Here is a 12,088-nt window from a genome sequence, read left to right as displayed (position 1 = left end):
CCACACTTAACTTCACTATCAGGACTACTCTCAGCAGTCAAAATAAGTATATGTATATGTGTTTTTCCAGGACCTGGGTCTAGGTTTTTTTTACAGGACTGGACTCCTAATGGTTTCATCATAAAAATCTCAATCTAGGAGTTATAAATGAAAAATACGGCACAAATGTATCGGGAGTGGCACAAATGGCATCATTGTAGTAATCACACTAGAGACTTTCAGGGAGAAAAACAATATAAAATAATTCAAATTTTTCTATTGAGGAAAGAAAAAAAAAGAGTTAATTGAATAAAGTACTTCAGAGGATTGTAGCCCACTTATGTTTTCATTTAAATACACATTAAGATTTTTCTAAAAAGGCCAAAGACATTTTTTGTAACACCACATATGGATGTCGGCAGCATATGTAAAATGGAGACAGAACAGTTCATTCTCGTTAGGTTTAGCGCCATGTTTTTTTAGGTAAGATCAGCTGTAATTGTGGTATTTCTTTGTGATTCTGAACTGTTAATTTGCTCAATAAAAAGTGCTGGATTTTTAATAAATGGAAACCTCAGAATACATGCATGTTCATGGTCAAGTGCCAAGCATGATTTAAAGAATGTTATTGTAAGTCTACTTTTATTGTTCTTCATAGACCACCAGGATCAAATAGTGTGTGGCCTACAAAGCAATCAGGCATTTACAAAGGATTCTCTGCTGGAACAGCATGCTCAGAAACAAAAGAAAATTCAATTTGTAAACAGCAAATACTCAAAGCAGGAATCTGTGCTACAATTCCATGCTCTTAATAGTCCATAAAAATAGATGAAGATTTATCAAATGAAAATGAGAGAGGTTATTGCAATTTTCTTCAGAGATGGAAATTGTGTACTTGATCATATTATTTTGTGTAGTGATGAATTCCTGGTCTTTGTGCCAGCTGATGACAGCAGGAAAGTTTTCATCTCCCTCACTCACACTTCTCTCCAAGTTCCAACACCAGGCAGACGAACCTGAAGCCCAAATGCTCCTTTCTTCTGGTTGACTTGGGTGGCTGTGCAGAGGAATACATGCTGCTCTTCCAAAGGCTGAACTAGTACATGTCATTCACCCTGTCACTCCTGGATTTGATGGTCTTGGCATTCCCTGTTCAGCAGTTGCTGCTTGGCCAGAGGAGGCATTGTGGACATCTCTTGTCCATTTTCCCCACACAGCTTTACAAGTGGCTCTCAAGAGAACAGCCTCTGCCTGAACCAAGGGCCATATTCTTCTGGTGGTACAGGCAGCAAATAAGGCCTCTAACATAGACCCTGAAGGGTCATCAAAACCTAATGCAGACACGCTTTGCCTCAGGCATTGCTGGTAGTACCACCCTTATTTGTTATCACTGTCCCCCAGTCGCGATAAAGACGCAATCTTAGCCCATGAAAGTAATTTCACTATAAAGTGTTCTCATAACAGCAATGAAAGGGGCATCCAGGTAAATCCATATACTATTAATGCCTGGTCAGGGCCAGTGTTTAAGGTGAGGGCTGTACGGGGAGAAACAAGCCTTCATGAGAACTTGGGCACCCCATGCTTCCTATTACTCTCAGTTAAATAAAGGAACTTTACTGTTTCTTGTAAAGAGAGACTTGGAAATACAAACTGAAGTAACAGCAATTCAAACCAAACATCCAGTCCACCCAGCTGAGAATATGCCCCAGCATATTTATTCTTTAAAAGCTATACCCACATACAGGCCGAAAGGACTGTTAGGGTCAGAATAAATATTATTAAGGTACCATAGTACGTCAAATGGAACCAAGCTGAAAAATACATGTGGCCTTAAATTGTTTGCTTATATTCCTCCGAATTTAACAGAAAGTAAAAATCTAACAGGGAGAATTATAGCTGGAATAAATCTGAACAGCTTCAACGACTGTTCTGATTTATATCAACTGGGGATCTGGCCCACACTATTGCATAGTCAAGGAAAACGTATTTGCTTGATTACTAAACCCAACATACGACTTACTATGTAAGAATGTTTTTTCCTTTCCTTTCCTTTCCTTTCCTTTCCTTTCCTTTCCTTTCCTTTCCTTTCCTTTCCTTTCCTTTCCTTTCCTTTCCTTTCCTTTCCTTTCCTTTCCTTTCCTTTCCTTTCCTTTCCTTTCCTTTCCTTTCCTTTCCTTTCCTTTCCTTTCCCTCCCTTCCCCTCCACTTCCTCTCCTCTCCCCTCCACTTGCCCTCCCCTCCCCTCCACTTCCCTTCCCTTCTCCTCTCCTCTCCTCTCCTCTCCTCTCCTCTCCTCTCCTCTCCTCTCCTCTCCTCTCCTCTCCTCTCCTCTCCTCTCCTCTCCTCTCCTCTCCTCTCCTCTCCTCTCCTCTCCTCTCCTCAAATCTTTGTTGAAAATTTCCAGAAACACAAAATGCAACTTGTAAATAATTTCTGGCTTGGCAAGCTGTCATGTGCGCTAACTGTTTGCATATTGTTCTGATTAGGCAAGCTAAACATGGTACTAAATATGCAGACGTGTTTCAACTCATGATGACAGCTTGTGTATGATTTACAGCACTGGCTGCTAAAGGCAATTGCTCTGGTTCAATATTCCTATTTATTTATGCCAGCATTTTGCTGTAAACAAAACCATTTATGTATCAGATGGCTACTGACAAAGAGTTTTTAGAAAGCTCAGGCCCAAATGCACAGACATACATCCACACTTTGAATAAGTATACTGGCATTCTTTATATTTTTTGAGGTTGAAATCAGACCAAAACAAGATGTTTCTATGGCAATTCAAAGGTTGTTTTTGTCTGGTTCTCTTTTCTCATAAATTGAAATTTAAGGCCAACCCAACAGGCTGGTAATATCCCAAACATGAAAACGATGTAAATGTGATGGGTAAGGAGTCTCCATAGTAAAATTCACACTAGGAAAGAAGCCATTTCCAAATATTTCCTTTAAGACAGAATTACTATTATCATGAGAATTTTGTTGCTTTAAACTCACGGAGAAACTCAGTTGTAATGCTATTCTGTACAACCTATGCAGACCTATACATAAACTGACAGATAGCTGGTGTGTCCTGGTGAAGTAGGGTTACAAAGTACAAAAGCTTCATAATCTGCTGCAACATTTGTAACTATGTGACCAGAAGGCCATACTCCAGTTTGTGTAGGCAGAATGGGTAGCTTCCATTAACAACGAATGACAATGAAAAATCTACCTTTGTGAAAAAATTTGTGATACTTTCAGCAAATGGGATGAAAAAAGACACTCTCTCTCAAGTTCTCAAGCTCTCTGTGGGTATGGATCCCGGACCTTTGGTTATTACCCGTGACCTATTTCAACTACTGTTTCCCAGGCAAAGGAGTCACTGTATACATAGGCTTTTCCCTTTTCGAGGCTGGCAAATGTAAAGCTTAACCCATATTTCAATAAGCCATTGATGGATACCTGTCCTGATCCTGCCAAACCAGTGCAAGACCAGCAACTCTACCTGTCTGTACAGCAGTGAGTAGGCTATCAGCTTGGATCAGGAAGCACCAAACTTTCCCCAGAAATCTCCACCAAAACCATTGTGGGGTCCTACATGCAGAGAAACATCTTCCCAAAGAAGTCACATAGGATAACAATTTGGCTACCACTGCTGCTAAAGAACATCACCTGTGAACTTCCCACACTCACCACGTATTTTTTGTCCTACATGAATGTAAAAATAAAAAAACCCAACCAACCAACTTCCTCCCTCCCCCCTGCAAATCGAAGGAGTAGGCTAACTGAAAGCTGTAGCTACTACTGATGCCAGGTGAGGGGTCTGCAGAACAAGGACACTTCCAGGTATAATACAGTCCTTTCTCATTTTCCTAATTTATAGTAATAGTCAAGCCAGAGTCCAGGAAAAGATGAACTAAAAATATTGGGGTCATGGATCTATTTAATGCAGCAGTTAGCAGCAATGGATTTATGGGAGAAACTAAGGGGCACGTACTCTGGGTCATGAGCTGAAGAAAATGCTGCTCTATCTGTATTACCATTACAACTGTATCCAGCTCTGGCTAAGGATGCGGCAGCCCTTCCCCATCGTTTACTAGGCCAGGATGCTTCCTCAGACAGACGAGGCAAGGGCTCTCAGCCTTAGCTGTCACTTTGCGTTCGCTAATCCAAAGCAGTACTGGGGCTGCCCTGCCCCAGAAGATGGGTAGGAGCTACAAAGCTTATTGGGCAGACACTGTACTTAATGCATTTCTTACCTCCGATACATGTCAAAGGCAGCATAGTCCAGTGGATACTCTGTGAATCGGGAAAACTGGGTTCTGCATGTGACCACTCTGTCTCTCTGGATTCATTCCCTCTCCCTTCAGCACAAATGAATAATGAATCTGGTCTTTCTTTCCCCTTCTGTAAGCCCTAGCAGTAATGACAGCCCTCAGGCTACAACAATCTGTGTGGAACTACTGTAAAGGATGGAGAAATTAACTGCATTGAATGTCTACCAGGATTTTGAAACAAAAGTGGCCTTCTCATGCAGGAAAGGATGAAGAAAGTTTCTTACCCCACATTCCTCCTACATAATGGAAAGATATTTGCAGCTACTGGGCTTAGAGGACTTCTTGGCCTCCCAGGATTTACACAAGTCAGGGAAGGAGGGACTTACCTCTCCACTCTGAGTCAAGAAGACACTTACTTCTTGCAGGAAAGCTCTTTGATTGGGGATCTCACTCTCCTACAGGCTACTGGTTTTACCCTAAGCACTGTCCTCTCTGTCTTCAAAAACCTACATCTTTCTTCACTTGAACAACAGAATTTAAACATACAAGTTGGCGACTGTACAATTGCCATTCCCCACTGCAGAGGTAAAACAACGGTGTGTCAGCAGGTGCCAGCAGCTTCCTTGAAGTAGGCCAGTGGTCTCGCAATATGTATCAGCCTGTCTGACGTAGTCAGGGTGTCTGGCTCTGCGTAAGCCATGTAGTAGGAGTATCATGGTCCAAGGTTTGGCCTATTAAACATTTAAATAACATAATTATACTAAGAATTATGACTGTGTGATTTTCTACTACCTTGCACCTTCATAGCTTTATGTGTTTAGACAAACTGAGTGCCAAGAGGCAAAATTATACTCACTCTGCAATGGTGGGAACAGTCAGGGAGTTGGAAATGGAAAATCAAGCCCTGTAAAATCTTTAGGAGAAAGATTTTTTCTTACTGAACAAGTAATTTGGAATCATAAAAGGAATACTGAGAACATCGTTGATTTTTAAGATACTGAGTGTGATCTCACAGGACTGTAAATAAGTGGTAACTCCACTGAGATTTCCAGCTGCACTACAGTGAAAGTAGCGTAAGTGAAATCAGAATCCAGACCTACACTATCGTTTTAACAATCCCCGTAAGATATTGTGGGGAGCATGTATTCGTGCTGTAACTCCAGAGTTTGTTAGTAGGAAATAGGCTTCAGCTTGAATTCTTTCAGCACAGGCTGACTGGTATGATTATGGCCCATATGTTTCCTTACAGTGCTTTCCTGCTCCATTCACAGTGATTTTTGCTACAGTAACTTTTTCCATAATTTTCTGGCTTTTTTTCCTCTTCTAATTTTGGCCAGGTTGTATCACCCTCCTGCTACTAATTCAAACCCCTTCGTTTTCTCCCGGTGTTGCACAGTGCCTACTTCTCTGTTTTACAGGGGAACCTCCTCCCTTATTCTGACTTCCTTCAACATGATATTGGCATTTATTTTCAGCACATTCTTCTTTACCTCCTACATGCAACTCCCTCTGCTAAGAAGATGGTCTCCACCTCTTTTCCTCCACCGTCTTTGGAAATTAGAAAATTCTTTTTATCGCACAGATATTCAGATTGCCTTCTACCTGATATCAATGTTCTTTGCTGTACTTTATTCCAACATGTTTTGCCTTGTTTATGGGGTTGGGATTCTGTTTGCATTTCTTTCAATTTTCTTCCTGTCCTTTGCTTTTGTTAATCAGAAGAATGTAACTTTACGTAAGTTGGATGATGTTGTGTTTCATCTGTGTAGCAAGTATAAGGGAAGCAACATCTTACAGGAGTTGAAAACAACAAGATTATGGTAAACAAACAAGTTTGATGTGTTGAGTTTGTGGATTTTTTTAAAACAAGATTATAGGAAAAGATGACTACCACAGTTAATACCCCATTTTTTATTAAAAGAAAACTGCATGACAAAGTGGAAGTAGTTATACACTACAACTTTACTGTCAACTCATGTAGAAAAATATACCTTTTTTTCCCCCCCAAAAAAAGACATAGAAATGAATGTAAAAGTGTTCACATTTGCAATTACAGGATCTAAGTATATACGAGATCCTAGGTGTCCTCAGGAGAGTTTGAAGTATCATGCTGTCTGTCTCTCGACAGTAAGGCACTTTTTAGCACAGCATGTTGTTTTATCTGGTCAAATTTTCAACCTTTGGGAAGCCAAGGTGAAAGCTCAAACTTCTTTGCTAAAGTATATCCATTGTGTATTAAAATATCCAGGATGATTCGTTCAGTCAACCCAACATCTACTCATCAGCAGGAGAACAAGCTAAGGAGGCATTATATCTTTCTCTAGCACACCACTTAAAGTGAGGCGTTCCAATCTAAAAGGCAGAATTGTTCCTTTGAGTAAAATAATTAACGAGCCCAGGAGCGGAAAGCTGTAACGAGAGAGACCTCTAGTGGCGGGAACACCGGGCCCTGCCCGGGAAGGGCCTTATTGTCCTCGCCCCGCGCCGCTCGCCGCCGCGCCCCAATCCCCGCTCCCCGCTCCCCGCCGAGGAGGGCTCCGAGCGCGGCGGGGCCGGGGCCTCCGCGGGGAGGGCGCTGCGCTTCTCTGATCACCGGCGTCTTGCTCAGGCCCGTTCGGCTAAACGAGCAGAGCCGCCTCTGTCTGAGTTTCAGGCTTTAACTTACCGTGTTGTTCAGGCTTTAATTTACAGTGGGGTACACGGTGTTACAAATTAAATTGTTGCACTAAATCCCAGGTGACTTCGTTGTTGTTGTTGTTTTTCCTTAGTAAATATAAAACATTTCAAGGTACAGAAAATTGGTTTTGTTTTACTGCACCTCTTGGTTGAGCCCTCCTAGACTTTACTTAGGTGAGTAATTGGGAAAAAAACGGGATTCAGTGACACCATTTGTGTTCTTACTAAGAGTACCCTTTGCTGTCACACCTTAATAATTCAGTATATTAACATCCCCTTACTTCTTTATGGGAAGTATCTTGTTTATTTTTTCTATTTCTATTTCATCTTAGCAGCCCAAATGGCAACTATTTGTCTCGAGTCATTTGCAGCTACAATCACTATTCAAAGCCTCATCTCACAAAGTCTTCTTTCTTCCTGGATGTAATGTTACCACAAGTGGTCCTGTTGGCATCACGGTTGTTAGCACAGAGTCGTGGCTATGGGACAGATCAACCATTGTTACCAGTGCAAAGAGTTTGCACAATTAGGCCCAAAGTGTGTGAAATCTAGGAAAAAAAAAAAAATAAAAAAAATCAGGGTTATGTTTTTTTTTAATAAGCAGATTCAAAATATGCAGGGGCAGAGAGAGGGGAGACATGCAGTGTGTATTAAGTGCAGGTTACCAAAAAGAAACTGTCTCTGGATTATGTACAGTTTCACTTGTCTGAAGCTTCATGGAAGATTATGCTTCTTTTGTTCTCTGTGCTGTTTCACATAGATCAGTTGACGATGTGCAGAATAATTTTAACCACATATTAAACAGTGGTTAATCTAAGATAAGGAGATGAGCAAATATGAATAGCGAATAGTGTTTTTAGTGTTAATGCTAATTACAGATGGAGCAAGCAGTTCATCAGAAATTTAAACTCTTTGTGCAGGGCTCTCAAAAATATATGTAGAAAGAGAAGGCCTGTTTACTATCACAATGTTTACCAGCAGTCTCCTGTGTAGTACGCATAATTTATAAAGGAATCAATCATTCCTTTCTGATTTATGGAGAATAATAGCACTGAGAGGATTGACTTTGGAACTGGTGTAGATATGAAAAATAAAATAGGTAGAAAGTGTTAAAATCCAGGACACTGTGTCAAAGAGTTGTGAGTATTAAGCTAGTTGGGTAGCATTTTTAACAGGAGAGGGAGGTGAACTTGTGGGGTTCTGCAGCATATAAAAATTACACATTGTATTCTCCTTAAATTATGGCATTTCCAAAATATTACACTTCAGACTTTTGCTAGCCACACAGGACACCTTTTCAGTGCCTTTTTTTTTTCCTTGTAAAGATTTAATTGATCTCTTTTGAGGATAGGAGAGATCTAACATTTTGCAGATCTATTTTTATTTTCAGCTTTTGCCTTAATCCCCTTCATACACCTTTAATTTCTTAATTAAGCTCTCCTCAGATATATGAAGATGATGAGATTTCTTGACCCCATTCATCACACAGGTTATTCACAGTTCTTTCAGGAATTTTACCAACAGTTCTCAGCAATTTGCTGAGGAAACCTGTTTCTTACTTGTGTGTTAGTATTGCAGCAAGCCCATGAATTGGACAACTGGAATTTTGCTGGGATAAATACTGGGAGAGTATCTTTTTCAGTAGACTCTAATAGCATAAAATTTGTTCATATAGCTTTATTTTCTAGGAGACAATAGGACATCACTAGGAAAGGAGTAAGCACAAAGTAGTTAAAGTTACCAATGATGTTATTGGAAAGGGACAAAAAGCTTCATTTCTTTTTTCTGAATTCACCCTTTTTTTTTTTTTTTTCTTTTTACTTCTTGTTTCTTTCTGGAAAAGAAAAGACAAGTTAATGGTACAGTTTACATAATGTGTTATCACCCATCATCCACCTACTTTTGTGCTCCAATCACATTTACTTGTACACGATGCATGCATCTTTCTTTCCTCATCCTTCAGATATTTATTGCATGAAAGCAAGCCTTATCAATCAGTTCCTTGAATATATTGCTGATGGCAGAAGAACTGGGGGGGCCACTTTGGTGAATAACTTCATCATCTTTGCCTCATCATCTCTGATCAGATAGGTGTCTGAGCTCCTTTTCCCCTGTAGGTGGACTCCTCTCTAAGTAGTGTTTAGACTATTGCTGGAGGTGGTCTGCTGCAGAAATGTATTTGGCACTGCAATCTTTGTGCATAAAAGTATGTGCTGATCTTTTAAACATTAAAAGCTTCATTGCTATTTCCGCAAAAAGGTAAGAAATTTGAAGAAGCGTACCGTATTAGAAATGAATAGGAAAAAAATGGTTAACCAAACACAGTTTACCAATCATTCCTATGAAGAGAGACATATGGTTTCAATTTTCTTATTGAAATTGAATTATTGGTTTAGGACAGGTTGGTGGAGTAAAACCATTTCATATGTAGCCGTCCAATACTCCCTTCCTTTCTTTTTATCTCCAAATATATCTGACGAGTCCAGAGATTGATTTCTAGAGTCAAGGGATCCCAAACTATAGGATCCTCTCACTGTGATATTTTTTCTCACTTTTTATTTTTCATTTTCTGATAAGACAAACACATAGGACTTTGTAAACATAAGATATCAGAGAAGCCTTTTCCCTATTTTCTGAGTGTACTTTTCTTAAACATCTGTAGAGGCAGAGAAACTGTTCCTATATCCTTCACAGGAGAGGAATATGTTTAGGAGAATACTTTTTGTTGGGAATTAGGTTAACCATCATCATTACTTGAATTGTCAGGGAAAACACCTAGGAAACATTTTGATCCCTTTTATCACCATTACAAACCACCAGACACAAATATTCCAGTGTAAATGTAAAAGAATATCTCAGTAATGATTGAATTTGTGTTGGTGTTACTGGACACATAAATTTCTCTTTAAATACCTTGGCAACATTTCATGGCATTCACAAACCTCTGCTCATCTGTCTCCCACGTACATGCTTCACATACTTGCAACATAGTAGTGAGATATTTGCTTGCAAGGTATTTGTAGCTGCTCTGTTTCTGAGGCTTTTGCTGTTCACCTTCACCACAGCCTCTTCAGCACTTCACTCACATGAACCTGTTTTTCCTTGCACCAGAGTGCACTATTGGAGGGCCTACTGTGAAACCTGAAGAGTAACAACAAACGACTGAGTTGTAGATGCATCTCACATTGCTATAGCTGCTTTGCAAAAAAGGTTACACCTACTCACACAGTTTCTTTTCATGAACATATAACTACCAAAGTCCTGGTGGTCCTCAGTCACTCAGAGCATCAGATCCTGTCAAAATCCATGCCTCCCTCCACTTAACCCACCAGTGCCAATTTAGCATGTATCTTTAGTGCACATCTAAGTTGCGCCAGGTGAGCTTGACAAGAAGACTGTACACAGTAATTCAAAGAGCAGTGCTCTGGGGATTCTTGTGGGATGTCTGAAACCCTCATGGCAGTTGATCTGAAAGAGAAGCCTGATCTGGGGTCTTTTGCTGTCAAAGAAGCTAGGCTGCTCTTAACACTAGGCTATTATCCAGTGTTGAATTTTTTTAATAATATCTCCTGACTGAAACAGTTTCATGTCCTATTAGAAACAAAACCAAATTTAAAAAAAGCCAACAAAACAACCCAAAAAAAAAAAAAACCCACCAAAAAAAAAACCCCAAACCCAAAAAACCCAAAGATACAAACAAAAAACCAACAAAAACCCCACAACTAACCTAAAAAACCCAAAACAAACCCACAAAACAAGAAAACAGTCATCAACTGGGAAAAGATTGATGCCTTATTTAGTGTTCATCAGTGACACAGATTGAAAAAGTGCTAAGCCTGACATTAAACAAGGCAAATGAAGTAGTTCAAAACTAGGTCTCTCCCCTCGATTGACTTAGCCACTCTTGTTGAGGAAGGCTTGGTGCTTAAATCTTGTTCTGTATTTTCATCTAAATGTCAGTAATGCCTCATGCCAAGGAAAAGCTAATGGCTGGGCTGTAAAAAGAACGAAAAAGTGCAGCAGTTATGCACACACAGAAACGTAGAAGTTCTGCCCTTTTTCTGGCAGGTTTCTCTGGTGTTGATCAGTTGGTTCTTGGTTCACTACCCTGAGGTGCTTAATTCCCCTATGTCTCGTTACAGTGAGTTTGAGCTAGAGCCCTGTGCATCTTGTTGCAAAATCTTATGCTGGGTGCCAAGCACAGAGGTGCCTCAGGTGCTGGGGAGGAGAGACCCAACAGCTTCAGGGCATCCCACAATGAGTGAATGTGGGATTGCAGAGATTTGCTTCAGTTGCTAGCTGTAGTTTGCAGTAAATTATGTGGGGAGGCAAGTTGAAAGGTCCCAGAGGAAGAGGAGAAAAGACATTCAATGAGAATGAACAAATAGTGAAGCTGAGAACAACGTCCCAATTTGGGTCAACATATCCCACAGAAGGAAAAGATGTGGCAAACTTATTACTGCACAGGGGTGCAGTGAGCACCATGGCTTTATTCCCTGACTTTCTTCACTTATCATGGCAAATGACATTACAGAGCTGGTGTCTAAGCTCCAGAATACAAAAATAGACTTTCTTAAGAAAATAAAAAAGTAGAGCTAAGAGGAAAATAAGATCGTAGCTCACAGACATTAGATCAAGGACTGAAGCACTGTTTTTTTCAAATGGATTTCTTTATTAATGCCATTCCTTAATATCCACATGAATAACTTTCTGTTCATAAACTAGGGAGTGACTGATTAATAACTTTCTCTAATTCAGTCTGGAAGCAGAAACAACATCATTATATCTTGGTAAACAATCATTGCCATGAAAGAAATGCTGTACAGGTGTGGTAGAATGTGTGTGAACAGACAATTGGCTGAAATGTTTTGATAATCAATATAAAGCTTGGGAATTACAAATGCCTCTGCAGAAACCAGGACTGTGAAATAATTCCCAAATGAACAAAAGCTGGGAACACATTTGTGACCAATTAAGCTATGTGATTGGTTCTAATATATATTATCATTTTCCCAGGTAGCTTTAAAAGTATGAAAAGATGAACAAAATGAGTGTTTCATAATAACATACCTTCTTAGCATGATGGATAACATTTATTTTTTATTTCATCAATACTTCATTAACTCAATGAATGCTTCCAAGTTCCAAAAATAACATTTCCCAGGGTAAAAATC

At 39.8% G+C, this 12,088-nt stretch overlaps 1 protein-coding gene across 1 annotated transcript in view; it reads right to left on the bottom strand.

The window, feature by feature from the left end:
- Positions 1-6,016: 6,016 nt before the first annotated feature.
- TFEC (transcription factor EC) overlaps positions 6,017-12,088 on the bottom strand; it is a 76,918-nt gene continuing 70,846 nt past the window's right edge. Inside the window, exon 9 of the transcript XR_003990683.1 lies at positions 6,017-6,028. The gene's annotated coding sequence lies outside the window, so the exon portion shown is untranslated. The remainder of the gene's footprint in view (positions 6,029-12,088) is intronic.

Source organism: Strigops habroptila, chromosome 3 (assembly GCF_004027225.2).
Source record: "Strigops habroptila isolate Jane chromosome 3, bStrHab1.2.pri, whole genome shotgun sequence".
In the NCBI taxonomy this organism is placed as follows: Eukaryota; Metazoa; Chordata; class Aves; order Psittaciformes; family Psittacidae; genus Strigops; species Strigops habroptila.
This window is presented reverse-complemented; position numbering and strand designations above follow the sequence as displayed.